This window comes from Osmia bicornis, chromosome 1 (assembly GCF_907164935.1).
Source record: "Osmia bicornis bicornis chromosome 1, iOsmBic2.1, whole genome shotgun sequence".
In the NCBI taxonomy this organism is placed as follows: Eukaryota; Metazoa; Arthropoda; class Insecta; order Hymenoptera; family Megachilidae; genus Osmia; species Osmia bicornis.
Window position 1 is genome coordinate 10,424,962 of NC_060216.1, and position 14,751 is coordinate 10,439,712.

General features: G+C 41.9%; 1 long non-coding RNA gene across 1 annotated transcript in view; it reads left to right on the plus strand.

Annotated features, from left to right (window-relative positions):
* LOC123987817 overlaps positions 1 to 14,751 on the plus strand; it is a 61,614-nt gene that overhangs the window by 31,366 nt on the left and 15,497 nt on the right. The window contains exon 2 of the long non-coding RNA XR_006829439.1: positions 6,976 to 7,044. This is a non-coding gene — a long non-coding RNA (uncharacterized LOC123987817). The remainder of the gene's footprint in view (positions 1 to 6,975; positions 7,045 to 14,751) is intronic.

A 14,751-nucleotide genomic window follows, 5' to 3' on the forward strand; every position in this document is an offset into this window, starting at 1 on the left:
CAACGATGGGTCAATCGATAGAGAATATTCGCTGTACTCGAGCCTCTCACAATTTTGATAAAACAAACCTTTTCTTTTCTTGTTGTCGGTACAACTGATATCGTTCCATGGAATTGTCGCATTTTCTATTTCTCGGCACGAGTGGTACGGTAATATAATAATTTCTTATTCCGTACCTAAAAAGGAAACGTACCGTTTTATGGAATAATTCGACGGTAATAAAGAGGGGCGATTTTTCTTATCGCCTTTGTGGAAAGTAGAGGGGTTCTCGGGGTCGGTTCTTCCTCCTTTGCTCTTTCCGCTTTCGTGCGATTCAAATCGCATAGATCTCAACAAGGTCGCAAACCACGATGTCAAGCTTTATGCGGGTCGTTTTACGAATCGTTTGCCGGGTATTCGGCAAGCTGCACAGCCTTCTTCCCGTAGAATCCCGCTGGATGACGGCACGAGAGGGTATATAAGAGGGATAATATCGTGTCTAGTGGGATTTGTCGGGGGTAAACAGAGTGCAGGGCCGCTGCAGGCGAACGTATTACCGCGGAATACCTTCCACACACATTCGCCTTCGCTTTGCCGTTTCTTTCGTTTCCGCAATACCGCTTGCACGCGCTTATATACAGCCCGTTTGCTTTCTTTCTCGAGCCTCATCCCGATCCTCTAAGGATTTCTTCAAGATCCCTCGTCTCTCTGGCACCGTGTTCGATCACTCTACTCCTCGTTCTCCGCGAGAAATTACCTTTCGAAGCCACCAGTCCCGATTGTTTCGGACACACACCAGTCGTGCACGGTTGCGGGAACCGCTATTTCTGCGGTGACACTCGCCGGACGAGAGTACAAGGGCCACTTAATTAAAATCATCAGCCGTTGAATCCTCGGAGAAATCTTACTCGTGGCATAGACTACGTTCCCAGGGGAATATTAACCATCCTGTTCGGATTACATTCGTGTCCAAGAAGTGTTGTGCTCGCCTCTGCAGAAGTTCGCAGAAGTATCCAGGGAAAACGTGATGTCGCGCTTCGCGGAACTGCGTCTTCCATCGCTATGAAATAATTCGTACGGCTTTTTAATCTTTCCGTACATAGTGGTATATCTCTGATGCGTGCTTCTCGATTCGCACACCATCTTTGGTCGTTTCATAACCCGCCACGGGGCCTCGAAACGAAGCCAGGCAAATATGGAACATTTCGCGATTCGATATAGATTTCACCGAACGCGCAACAATTTCGAGGAGGATTCGTTAAAAGTGCATCGGTTATTCAACGCGGTGAGAACTGGTGTTAATTCGTCAGCCAGATGGGAATCAAAGCGTAGAATATCGGTCGTTCATTTCTCACGTAACTGTTTTCTTAGGAAAACTCCGGTTCGTTGAACTTTTCGCGTTGCATGTGAATGATAATGCAATCGAGAATAACGTTATTCAAGAAATAATAGGCATTGTTAGGGAAACAATAAGGATATTCAGGATACCCGGTACTCGGGGTTACGATTTCCTTGCAGTGATAACACGCTGATTACAGCGGTTCTTGAAAACCCTTCGAAGTCGACCTTGGTATCCAGAAGAGGGCCGAGCTCGAGTAATAGTCGTGTCCGGGCCAAATAGATTTGGCACGCCGCTACGTTTCTCTCAGTTCGCCGTAAATTTTGCCCGATAATCTGGAAAGTTTTCAGCCGAGCGGGTAAGGAGGAGGACTCATTGCGAAATCCGTGCTCGTCCAGGCAAATCGAAAAACGTGCGTTGTAAACGGTACAAGCGCGACGCTTGTCCAACCTAAACAAAAGAGATGAAAACGCTTTTACCCCGTGCAACGAGAAGAGTGCGCACCGTCGAAGCGACTGATTTTTAGGATCAACAGATACTTGGAAAAACTTTGATACGTTCATGTGTAGCCTCGAATCCTCCCATCCCCCTGAAGGTTCTTCGTTTTTCGTTGAAAACTCATTAACGAGAGATTACTCGAAGCTAATTTTTAGTCGAGATTAAAACCTTGAAAGGCAATGGAACGGTGTTTGCAGGAAAACAGAGGCGAACCAAACCATTAAACCGGGATTATGAGGATTCTCGTCTTTCTTTCTCGAAACGGCACGAACTCACGTACCTTTCGCTTGTATTCTGATGATCTAACAAATGCACGTCGAAGCTCGTTATGGCCGAAAAGTATCAGACCATCCTCCTGTTTGCCTGCCATTCCCAAGGCGTATTCGTTAAGACTGGTCCGCCCTTTCCGTTTCCTGCATTTACCATCATCAGATTCCGGATACTCCGTTGCATCGACGCTCCATCCATCTTTTGCCAACCGACTTAGAGACCTTTCCGGTTGCACCATCCTACGCGTTTCTTCTTCTTCGACTCGGTTCCTTCTCCAATCCATCGTCGCCGCCTGGTTCGTTTATTTCTCGATTAGTAGGTTGATTGTGCATTGAATTTCATCGAAATTTTAATTTATCTTAAAATCAAAAAAGGTAAAGAATTTCAGATGTGACCAAATTAATGAAACACATCTCAAACGAAACATCGTTTCAAAGCTTGAAACTTGGTTTTTGGACTCGCGATATTGTTCAACTCACCGATTCAATTAAATTAATGCCCGAGGGGGACTTTCAGTGAATTTAGCTTGACAGTCGAAGCGTTAACACGATCGAGTAGCAGCGGACCAAGCGGAGGGGTTGTTGCTTAAGCGTATCACCGACGCACCGGTGAAAACGCCTACTGCTCGACGGATCGAAACGAGCCCCGCTTTATTTAACTTTCACGTTCGTTTACATCGCGTAGAAATACCGCTGGTTGCGCAACATTCCGTTAAACGCCACCACGTTACACGTCGCGTTCCTTTCGCGCGGATTTAAGCAGATTACGAAATTCTTCCACGTGCTAACTTTACTTTCTTACGGTTACGTGCGCACCGCGGACCGAGAAGAAGTTTCATTGTACGGTGAGCCGGTAAAATCGCGGTCCATGACGAGAGAATCACAAACTTGCGACCACTGGAACGGGCGGCCACGAAAAAAACTTCACCGATCCGCGTCATACAGTTAATTATCTTTAATTGTGCTGTTACGAGTAAGAGGCGAAGTAAAAGTCGTTACGCCTAGCTACTGATACAGTACGAATCATTTCGTGCTCATGTGCTGTTCGGTACTCGGACAGTTTTGGTTATTTAATTAGAAACTCTATCGAATCTCTCTTAACCCTGTTCGTTAATTATACCGGAACGGTTTATGTACCGTGAAAATTGTTGCAAATTAAACCGGTATCATTTGACGATCCGCGGAACACGCAATAGTAGTAATTTCTATTAACAGCGATTTGCTGTTACACAATTTTAGTGTTATTAGTACGACAATTAATTATAATGCAATTATAAACATGAGGAATGGGATGAAAGCATTCCAACGATAATTGAATTTCCAGCCATTATTTTTAAATTATCAAAATCTTCTTGTCAGCGTTATCGGCAAAACCATACGTTCGCGATGTTTATCACAGGAACGTTAACGATCAGTGGGGAAGAAAAAGGGTCCGCCATTATCATTATTCCGTGGTCCAGTGTTGCTCGGCAAATTCCAAGCATTCCGCGACCTCCACGCGAAGGGGGACGTTAATTCTCCTTACGACCTTTCCTCTAGCATCGTGAGCATAACTTATCCGTGATTACACTGTACTTGAATTCGACGCAGCACCGTCGTGAATTATTAATAACAAAAAAAGGTGAGAGAAAAGAATAGAAAAATATAAGCTAAGAATAGCGTGTATGTATCAATCCAGGATAATTGGCGAAGAAAGATAGTGCTGTTTAAAGGGGTGCGTATCAGAGAAAGTTTTGTACCTTCGAAATCGTAATGTCCAAACCAATGATTCCTTTCGTATTTCATCATGGTTCGTGTTCCAGCGTCGTTTCGTTTAAAGCATCGAATAAACAGATCTCGGTTGGCCCTGCTACCCGATCCTAAGATTATCGATAATTTGTTCCGTGGAGTAACTCGAACGAACGGGCCACGCTTCGTGGATTTCCCTTGGAATATCGAGGTCGAAGGAATCCAGTTCGAAGGATTCCCATGCTACTCCGTAGTCGGGGCCAAAAGATATTAATATGCTAAGTAACCGAAGCGTCGTCGGGTCTTCGGTACCCAGCGTTTTATCATCGTCGAGTCCGATGCCAGAGATATAAACAGTTAACGGCGTCGAATCTTTCTCAGAATCGAAACTGAAATATTTCACAGCAAAAAAACGTTTCTAATCGCGCTCTTGTTCTATCTACTCGCTTGAAATCGCAACTTTTCAGTAACGATCATCTCGAGAAACATTCAGCAGCTACTTTTCGAAAGCGTTTCTTCCGAGTTCCGCTCGGTGTAATGTATCCGCTCGGTCTATAACGCTACTCGTCGGGCAAAGTTACGAGGAGGAAAATACACGGAGCGACGAGGGTTGAGGACGCGTATCATTGTCTAGAACGGAGGGGGGAAGAAAGAGTAATGCTCGATTAAGACAAGCGGACTGCCGTTTGTAATAGTTTGCTAGAGTCCGATGCGCTTCCCCTTCACCTTCCATTCTTCCGTATTTGCAAGTAGACGCGAATGGAACTTACTCGTTCAAGTTTTGTTGCGGTTTCCATGAAATTGCTTTATAATTCCTGATTTATGATCCCTCCCCCTAGTGAGCGTCCCCGACGCGTCGCGATTTCCGTCCTCTTTTCCGCTGCTTTTCTTCGTCGCTTTCAAAGCAGATCTGCTTGTTCGCCGCACACCAAACGACCTCCCTATTTCTTCCCGCGTATTTCTTTCTGGCACGGTGCGCCGTTTAACATTCGCTTAAATATCACTTACTCGAATCGTTGCCGTCTGCGAGGAGGGTTGACTCGTTTCAACCCCCCTCCCCAGGGTGTGTACTCTCGGGCGACGTAGACACTGTCGGACGCCACGCAGTGATTGGCTCGATGATAAGTCAAACGCGATTGAATTTTTACGAGGATAAGATGGAGCTCTTCTCATCTGGGACACGATCGTACTACGTGCCGGCACGGCGAGGGGATGGCGTTATAGCGAATGCAAATATGGTTGGGACGTGGAAAAGTGCGAGGAGCTTCTGCCATGGCAGATGTTTCCCTTGAATTGATTTTTTCTTTTAAACATAGGATAGACTTTTGATGTTTCGCAGTTGAAAGTTCTTATTTCTTTTTTTTTTCGAAAAATGTACACTTCTAATTTAAGAAAACCATTGGAAAAAGTGTAAATGCGGTTAATTGAAAGATTTCGTTTGCTCGATTTCGTCTGATTTTCAAGAAACGGAAGAATTTCTTTGTCTCATTGTCAGATCGTGTTACCGATTTCCTGGTTATCGAAGTAAATCGCGCTGATTAACCTGAAATTCGCTGAAACACAAAGAGCAACTGCTACAAGAGAAGGATTAAGTAGCTGCGCTAGTCACGTTTGAACAGAATTACCAGTCGTAGGGGAGCTTCCTCTTTCGCGTGACGCGACCGATACTCGTAGACCGATGGTAGGCAGTATCAGCTTTCGATCATGATTAGGGAGGACGTGGTTGCTCTACTAATGCACGCTGGTGCGACTGCAGCCCGACGAATCGCGATAATATAATTACGACAAACAGCAGGGGGGTCCGTAACGTTTCTCGTCCCTTTTCATGTTGCGTTCTCATGAAATACGGATTATGCGGCGCTATTGCGAACGCTATTGCCTGTGAAACTGACTGTGAAACGCGTAATCGAGATGCCCCGCGTAATAATGGAAAGCGGATTGGCCCTTGGCTTTCATTGCACCTCGTACTGCTTCCATCGATGAGTTAATCCTTTTAACGGAATTTTGCTAATAGGCTAAATGCTGGCTACCTGGATCTTTTAAGAGCTTAGTTTCCAGGGGGTTTTATCTCTTTGGGGTCTAAATATCGTCTAGATAATCAGTTTAGTTGAATGTTATATCAAATGCGAAAGAAATTTTTATCCTTAATTCTCTATTATAAGAAACCCTTCGTCTCAGTACAAGTTCGAAATCCAATTGGAGTAAATAAGGAAGCCAGAAAGACGCGTGATACGTACGTAGCAAAGTCAACTACTTCTAGAAGTGAGCAAATGAATTGCTCTTGCGATAAGGCAATATCTTGAGCACCGTTCCTTTACTTAACTCGAGCGTGTTCCTTGTTTTCCCACTTCTTCTTGCTTTCTTTCCTTTTTTCTTCAGCAAAAGTAATCTTCCACGCACTAAATTAAACCGCTATCTCGCACACGAGTTGCACGCAACGTTCGCAAGTTTGCCACCACCGGATGTTACATCTTTCATCGCGTCGATTAACATTTCAGCATATCGAATCGGTAATCAATTCTGCGGTTCAAATTATGCACGACCTAAAATGAAACAATGTTCACGATGTATGGAAAATGCCAATAAAACGACACCAGACAAAAGCGAGGGAATAAAAGGAAAGGAAAGCATAATATTCGTTCATCGAGATCGCGTTCTGCGCGGCTCAAATGAAATTCATTTTTCACGGAAACGCGCAATAATTTGATAATGCGATTTTCGGTGGGAGCGAGCAGAGGGAAGGGGGTCGCGCGAGAGCTAATGAAAACACGTAAGCTGGGAATAACAACGGTCCGTACAATAGAGAGAAGGATACAGGGGTTGCAATAATGTCGACAACATTGTGCAGCGGTAGATAAAAGAACGGCTTGATTGCAATAACGTCACGAACGTCATGTGCGATAAACAAAGGAACGCGACGCTCGTAATAACGTCGCCAAGTAGAAACGCGAAAAAAAAAAGAACGAAAGTGTGACGCCCGCAAAAATTTGCTATGTAACACGCCCTGTGAGCTAATGCATCCTTGTAACCTTCGGTTTTACGTGTCAGCTTCGCTGGATCAACATCGACTAATTAGAAATAAAATGTTCGTGCATGCATAATTGCATAATTGTTCTGCGATGTAACGTATTATTTTAACAGTGTTGTTAACGTGTGTTATAGACAATTTTATACTGGATGGATCTATTACTGGCAACTGGGGGACGTTTTTACATCGTGAAACATCTCAAGGTAAGAAAAAAAATTTATAATTAGTATTTATAATTGCTAATCTCATACTATTTATAATTTATAATCATTTATACAAAGCATTTTATGGAATTGTGACAATAAATTTAAGCAATACATATAGGGTTAAAATAGAATTATATTTCAATCTTTTAACCTTTTGCGGACGATCGACGCATACCTATGTGTGTCCTAATATAATTGTCATAGTAATTTATAATTTCGTACATAGTATATTCTTGATACAAAACACAATTAGAAGTGTAGACGGTAAAGATTTATAGTATACGCTTTGAAGAATAGAATTATTACTCCTTTTACTTTAAATTAATTATACCCTGTAAGGGTTAATAATAAGAATAAAATAACATTAGAAGCTCGTTTACTTAAACGTTATTTTGACACCGATTCGTACGACGATTTGACGTGATTGTTAAAGTGTCCAGAATCCGCAAGCTTAATCGTTCGCACCTACCAGATGGTCCTTTGATCGATGTACAAACGCGTTCCCGATTCGGTGCTGGTCCGTTAGTCGATTGCACTCTGATTTTAAGCACAATCGGTGTCCAGTGAATTTCGTTCTCCAAGCTCCGTGTTAATTGCAAGTATACTTGACGGTAATTATACTGTTTAACGCTTTGTTAATGCATCCTCGTGTTTTCGACGAATACAGATCTTAACGTGGTTTAATTTCAATATTGATTTTACGTTCGAACCATTATTTGAGTACGTATGTTTCTCCTTTCGAATGTAACAAATTGAAAACCTTTCAGGGAATACCAATATAAAGAGAGGAATAATAGTAATAATATTGAGTTTCATTTTCTGACAGTTTGAAAATTGAAGCGCAGAAAATGATATTTTTTTAGTTTTATTTCACTTACATATTTACAAGGTATCTAAATTTTTTTAATTTTAATTTTTCCGGGTTTAAGATTTTCCTTTGTAAATTGCGTGAATTATTAATTAGTAGATAATTAAATCAAGGTTAAAATGTATTATAACAGTTATTGTTGCATATAGTTATTGATACTTACAAACGTACAATTGAATTCAACCCTATTGCAAATAACGTCGATTGAATTCCTGAAATTTGCAATGCTTGTAATACTGTTGAACATTCGAAAGGTTTCGTAGCAATACGTTCAGGGAAACGGAGCCAAACCGTTCTCACCATAGTTCGTCACTCTCTTTTCTTCGTTTTTCATTTGCGAGCCAGACGACGACGTATTTATGGATTCTCTTAACAATAGCAAGAACGAGAATACAGTTGGCAGCAAGAGCGAACGCGTTCCTTTTCATTCGAAATCTTTCTTCTTCTCGAAAGTTGAGCGAGTCATGTACTCGTGAAAATGCATAATTCTTCAGTTTTTCGCGAGAAAATCCCTGGGATTATATTTCATTTTAAAATGACCACTGCAGCGATTAAAAGGTTAATCTTTATGGAAGAATAAAAATACCATTAAATTCATGTTCGTTGCAGTGATTCTATCAACGATTTCAATTTCATAATAGAATAGAAATTTCTGAATTCGTAATAGCATTTTAATGCACCGACAAGCACGATAAGCGTCGAAACACTTTTCATTTACCTTTGGAACGATGAATTAAGAGTCGTGAGTAACAGCACCCACCCGTGACACGTATGCATATGGAAAAGAACAGGTTCCCATTTGACGCGTGTTATTTCCATTCCAACGAATTTCCATTTCTACAAACCGTAACGAGGTTTTTACAGCGGCGCGTGTCACTCGGCGACATGCTCGAATCGTTAAACATTCACACGGAAGTCGTTCGTTAGAAAACTGAACTCACCCAAGCGTTACTCTCCCTTACCGAGATTCACGAGAATCGTGCTGTTTTCAGTTTACAACTTAACGTGTACCCTCTGGTCGCGTAAGTATCTACTACCTACTTCTACTTACACACAGATACAGTACTCCATTACGATGTTTGAATACAAAAGTATCGACAAGTTTCGGCGAAACACACGAATCGTTTTGTACGTACCTCAGCTACATAGAAGCAGCGTGATCAATGCGACTTTTGTCCCTAGCTTTCTATACCGCGTGTTTTTTTTTTTTTTTTTTTATATCAATCAACAATAGAAAGGAGTATCGTCGTGTAAAACAAAGGTTACTGGTGCAACGTAGGTTATGGATGAACTTTTTGAAACACGAGAGACACATTTGCACTTGGGGAGGGTCGCGATATAGAGGGTTGTTCATGAAGTATTAGGACACTTGTAACTTCAATGCTTCAAGCGAACCATTAGAGACAGTTTTCAGTATTTGAGATTTTAGAGGCATTGAAATTGAAGAGTGAAATTAAATTTGAAAATTCAATAATTGGAGTTTTAGGAACAGTCAACGTGTTAGTAGGTTAAGAGCTTCTAGGTTGATACTAGAATGGAATAGGAAAATAGAATAGAAATTAGAATAGAATTAGCAATGTACAATTTCTACGTGAAGCTGGAGAGAAAAATTTAACTCGGTTAATTCTTGAAAATGGAAACTAATCCAAGCGAATAGTTTTCGGCTGACGCGAACGAATTTCTAGGAGTATCGTTCTGGCAACGTAGAGAGGAGCCTTTTTTTTTCTCTCGAGCACGCTCGTTCCTCGATTCCCTCCCGTGAATTTCAAGCGAACGGCTTAAACCTGACATTCTCATTCAGCAGCGCATCAGCCGCGGATAAAACATTAAGCTAACGAATGGCCCCGTGGCCCAGTTCCGTTGGCTACGTGTACATAATGCAAGGTATCCGTCCTTTATCGCGGAAACTATCCCGAAGGTGTGATAAAGTTATGGTCTCCTAAAGGCTTTTAACGAGCAGCTCGCACGTGATATCTTTATTTAATCATAGCAGGCCAACGTGATCTCGAATAAATTTCCCAGATAACATGATCGTGGTCCGAGCAACCAACTAGCTTGCCCACTCGCGTAACCATTACGTCGAGAGGATTGGTTTTTAGGGAAAATCGTATTTCTCACGTTATATCGTCGTCTAGCGAGCTTACACCACCGTTTTCCTTTTCTTTCTTTCTTTTTTTTTTTCTTTCTTTTTACTCGGTCGATTGAGCCGCAAGGAATTTTATGTTACGACAGTTTGAAGCCCTTCAGCGACGACAAAGTTCTCGCGAAAGGTACTCCAGCGAACTCGTAACACGGTATCTCGCGATCGAGTTCAAAGGTATGATAAAGCGCAAACGTTGTTAGCCGGTTGTTATTGTAAGACCAAGTCGAAGGAGAAAGAGGAAAATGAAAGAGAGCCCTGTTGGCTCGGGGGAAGCGAGACCACGGGGATGGTGGCTAAAATCTACTATCAAAGTGAATGTTTCCCTAGCGTCCCATACGTTTTCCTCGCCACTCTTCTAAAGTGCGAAACCGACGAGCGCGGCAGGGAGAAACCGTTTCACGGACCGCTGCTTATGGATTCCTAACCACTTCATAGACTCAAAATATTGCTTGGAATCGATTGTTGTAACGGTCCGTGCTTTTCACGACTTATTTCACGAATTAAAAATACAGCAGCGTTTAATGTTTCTTTTCTAAATAAAATTTTCAGTGTTATTCTAAGATGGTAGGGAAATAAGAATAATATTTAAGTATAGGAAAATTTAAAGAACGATCAAGGGAAGATCGTCGGGAAGGGGATAACGAAATTAGGAAAAACATTCGTAACGGTCCATGCTTGTTTCTTGATGAAGATAAATTCAAGCAAGCTGTCCTGTGCACAGTCTCGAATTCCGTTTGCTCGCCTAGGCGTGCCATTGGCGGTGCGCCTCCCTAAGATTAACGATGGAAACCGCTAAGGAAAACAGGAACCGTTCGTTCGGCCGTAAGTTACCCTCGCGACACGCTACATCTCGCTTTGAATCTTTCGATTTTCTATTTTACACGGCTCACGCTACTCTCGAATTAGGGTAATAACCCGCGATGCAAAGGTCGTGCGCTTTTCGGATCAGCCGCGAAACTACGCGATCGCGTGATCTTTTCTCGTGAATGGCAAACGGAACTTCCGGTGGAAGTGCTTGCATCGCATTCGTGGTGGAAAGTAATGGTAACGTGCAGGTATCGTGCGAGTAATCATGGTTATTTGCGATCATTGTTGATGAGTTTCTCGTATCGTGGCTTCTGGTAACAACACATGCATTATATTATTTCTGAAATTCTATGATGTCAAGCGATTGCCGTCGATTTAATCAGATGTAAAGAGAATATTTTATCGAACGGATTTAATGTTTTATTGAACGAAAGTTGAAAAAAATATTTCATCTCATGGCAGCACACGACTTCGCAAGACATTAATTTAACTCTTGTAATTTTCTAAGTGCAGCTTCCATCTTTTTCTTTAATGACGAATTCAAATGCATCTTTTCTTGGTTGATGATGAAAAGACTCCTTTACTTTTTCTTGTTATCTATAATTCATGTTCATAAACCAGCTCGTTGATGAAAGTTAAAATTACAAAGATAGATTTGTTTACTCTTGGAGTATTATATTTTCAAAGGACATTGGATGATAGACGTTCTATCAGAACTGCTAATTACCCCATCGCCTGTGACAACGGTATTACTCCGATAAAAGTTAGCCATTCCTTCGTTTCTTATCCAAGCAACAACGTTTATTTTCTTCGTTAAGCCGTTGCTTTAATTATAACGGATAATGTTGGAGAAGTTTCCACGCTATCTCTTTGCGCATACATTAAGGACACTTTCGTAAAGAATGGGAAGCATTCAGGGCGGCTCGGTCTTCTTGTTGATAATTTAGCCGACAGTAGGTCTAAACACTGCTTTAAACTGTGAAAGCAGCGTTAAGCGACGCGAATACGTCGTCGCTGGTTCACGCGACGCCTAATCTCCGAGTAACTTCACCGGCCATACTTAGAACGGAAGTAACGGCAGACAGATTGCTGCAACTGCGACGCCGTGCATCCTGCTGGAAGTAGAGAGAGAGCTAGCACGAAGATAGTTTCCAAGATAGTTGGACTCGAATTAATTACCATGACCTATAACGGCCTTCCTTTGCCGCCTGGCCGTTTCAGCTTCCTTCTTTGATTTCTTCGTCGCGAAACGATCGATTTTCCGCGAAACTTCGTGCCCCTAATCAACGAGGAAACTCACGGGCAAAATTTACCACTTTCGATCGATTAGTAATTGCTGTTTGATCGACGATCCCGTTCCTGGAAGTATCTCTCGTCCGGATTAATAGCGTGGTTTCACTTAACTCTATAAAGCGTTGCGGAGATCGACCGAAGTAACTTTCATCAAAAGCGAACATTGTTGTTCCTTTCGTCGAAAGTTCTTCCGTAAAGACCGCTGCTACTTTTCATATAGTTTGTAGCTCTCTGGTGTTCGTTGCATGAAAATTGTTCAATTCTATCAGGACTTGAGATTCTAAGAGGATTGGTATTTAATTGCAATTGAAGCAATTAACCCTATGTAGTATACAAAACAAAATTCGAGTGACAACTGCAAACTCGTCTTTGGCAATTTTAATATTCCTATTCACCTATGTTACTTTCAAAGAATATTTGAAAAGGATCGATTCATTAAGTATTAAAAATTTAATAATATCCTTTGGTAAGTGCACCGTAATTCCTTCTCGTTTTACAGTTTTCGTAAGATTACTGTTATACCAAGTTCATGGAATTCGAGTAAAACTCTTTCTTTTCTCTCTTTCATCTTGTAAGTTACGGATTTAATAACGCGATAAGGGAGCCAACGAGCACGTTCCACTTGCGCAAAATCCGCATCGCGGGGTACATTAAACATCCGTTAAGGCATAATTGCGCGCTATTCTGCCGAGGCAAAGATAAATAAACTGCGATGGCACGTGTTTAGCGACTACCATGTTCGAGGGTACTCGTCGATGCAATGCGCGCAGATAATCGAAAGCAGATTAATTATTCCGTGATGCAATTAACGTAATTTCGATACCACTGCGCGAAAATACACGCTGCGAAACGGATTGGATCGATCGCGCAAACGTTTCCGGTATTATTTTCTACTAATTATGATTAATTGCTATTCTTCTTTTGACAATGAAAATGCGTTCTCCAATCATCAATCGTTTTTATAGATTCCATAATTTTCAAAAACATAACAGTCTTCCTCCCCTTTTCTTCCCTAATTTATGAGATTCGCGATCGAAGAATAAACTCAACCGGAACTAACGTTTACATAAAACTGCACGTAGTCGCGGCACGTAAGAATGGAATCGTTCTATGAAGGACAGGTAATTAAAAAATCTCGTAGTAATGCATCGCTGTCGGGTAATTATAAGGGTAATAGCCTGCTACCTTATAAAGCCCGTTGAAGAGGGGAAAGTGAACCTTCCGCTTTTTCCTCCCTTCATACCGTCGGCATTCACTCGCTTTTCTGGCGAAACCTGCCTCTCGGGACTAGCTAGAGTGTGCCGTAAAAAGTTCTTCGTTTCCTTCATTGCTGCGAGCCAGCGATCTTGTGCCGGTGAAATGCCGTTCGAAATTACTGTGTTAAAAGTTCAAAGGGTCGGTTATTCGACATTGGACTCAGCCATCCCCCTAGTTTCAACTACTCCACGTTGCCCTCGTTTCGAAACTTACGAACTATGGATGCGTGGATGGCTCGTTTCCGTTTTAACAGGTCGGGTATAATGTACGATGGATAATGGTACTGCTTTAGTGCGGACAGATCAAGGGAAGGGATAAAACGGTCCGGTGAATTCTGTGATAGGAAGAAACGCGAGAGGGTATGAAGCATCGTTCGTCGATCGTTAATTTACGCTCCTAATTTCGAAGCGATGGAAAACTAGCGGGAAGATGTAATTTTCCTCGAGGTCGTAGATCACGGCTAGGTCGATGCAATTTGCGTTCCCTGGCACCGCATCCATCTTCGAAAGTGTTTGTGAATCCCGCAGAGTGGCAAGATAGTGCACTTGACCCTCTTGCCAAAGGCGAACATTAGTCGTCTTCGTGCGTCACCTATGCAGATATCCGATTTCCTCGTATCTGAAATTGATTTCCACTATCTGTTCACGCAATCTATGCCAACCCATCAAATACTGAATTCAATGTTCAGAATTTTTTGTAATTTTATTTTCTAAACCCTTTCATCCCTAACAGCTATCGAGGGAAGGTATTCTTGTTTCCTTGTGGATCCAATAATCCTGATAGCTAAGGGATTTCAGAGGTTTTCGCAACATCGGAAAGAGATTATTTGCAACATTTCCATTAATACAGTGGTCAGAAATATATCACTGAATTTTCTTTTTCATAAAATTGTTAATATTTATAAATCAAGATGAAGTTTCAAAAAAAATCATCGAATATTAAATGCATCATCACTGATATTTCACGTTAGAACGGTTTTTATCTGAAACGCGGTAGAACTAAAAGGGGATTGCAGGAAAAACAGATGAGATATCTGGTCGACTGTAACGGAAGGAGATGAGAATTTTTCAAGCACCGCATTCGAAATCTTCCTTCGATCCTGCCACGGATCTCCTTCCACTTTGTAATGGAAGCGTAAATAGAAGTTCTAAATCCTTAAGCAGAATATCTTTGGGGATGAACTGACCTGATTCGTTTCACGTTTGTACCAGCCATGAGGGAGGTCCGTAGGATTAGGGTGAATATGTGCGGAAAAGAGACGGTTAGGGTAGGGGGGAGAAGGAGCGATCAGAAGGAAAAATGGAGGAAGGATAAGATGGGAATAGAGAGATATCGA